Source organism: Rhincodon typus, chromosome 38, assembly GCF_021869965.1.
Source record: "Rhincodon typus isolate 14 chromosome 38, sRhiTyp1.1, whole genome shotgun sequence".
Classification (NCBI taxonomy): Eukaryota; Metazoa; Chordata; class Chondrichthyes; order Orectolobiformes; family Rhincodontidae; genus Rhincodon; species Rhincodon typus.
Genome location: NC_063369.1, coordinates 4,032,898 through 4,033,395, shown reverse-complemented (window position 1 = coordinate 4,033,395; position 498 = coordinate 4,032,898). Strand labels below are relative to the sequence as shown.

General features: G+C 42.6%; 1 protein-coding gene across 1 annotated transcript in view; it reads left to right on the top strand.

The window, feature by feature from the left end:
• The window catches only part of LOC109924617 (transitional endoplasmic reticulum ATPase-like), a 21,107-nt gene that overhangs the window by 7,147 nt on the left and 13,462 nt on the right, over positions 1-498 (top strand). The window lies entirely within an intron of this gene.

Sequence of the window (498 nt, the reverse complement as noted above, 5' to 3'; positions counted from 1 at the left end):
CCTGCTGGCTTCCAAACTGTTGCTTTCCTCTTTTTAAGAAAAAGTACAACAGACGTTTCCATCCTGACAAATTGTTGATATAAAGAGCGACGATAAATTTATGCCTCCATGTTGTGGATAGGAAATACACAAAAAGGTTGACTTTGGTGTGTGTGTGTGTAGAGCGAGGGCTGGAGGATTCCTTTGTGTTAACCCTATCGAGCTTCTTTCAAAGGAGTCAGAATGGAACCAAATCAAAAGCCATTCGTGACCGTCTTTCTGTTGTAATTTATTCACGAGATTCTGCTGCCACTGCAAGACTCAATAGGTTTGAACCAAGTACCTTACATGAATTTTTTTTTCATTCATTCACGGGCTGAGAGCATCGCTGGCTGGGTCAGCATTTATAGTCCATCCTTAATTGCCCAGAAAGCTGTTAAGAGTCACCCACATTGCTTCAGGTGGAACGAGGTGCCAGAGGAAGTGGTGGAGGCTGGTACAATTACAACATTTAAAAGG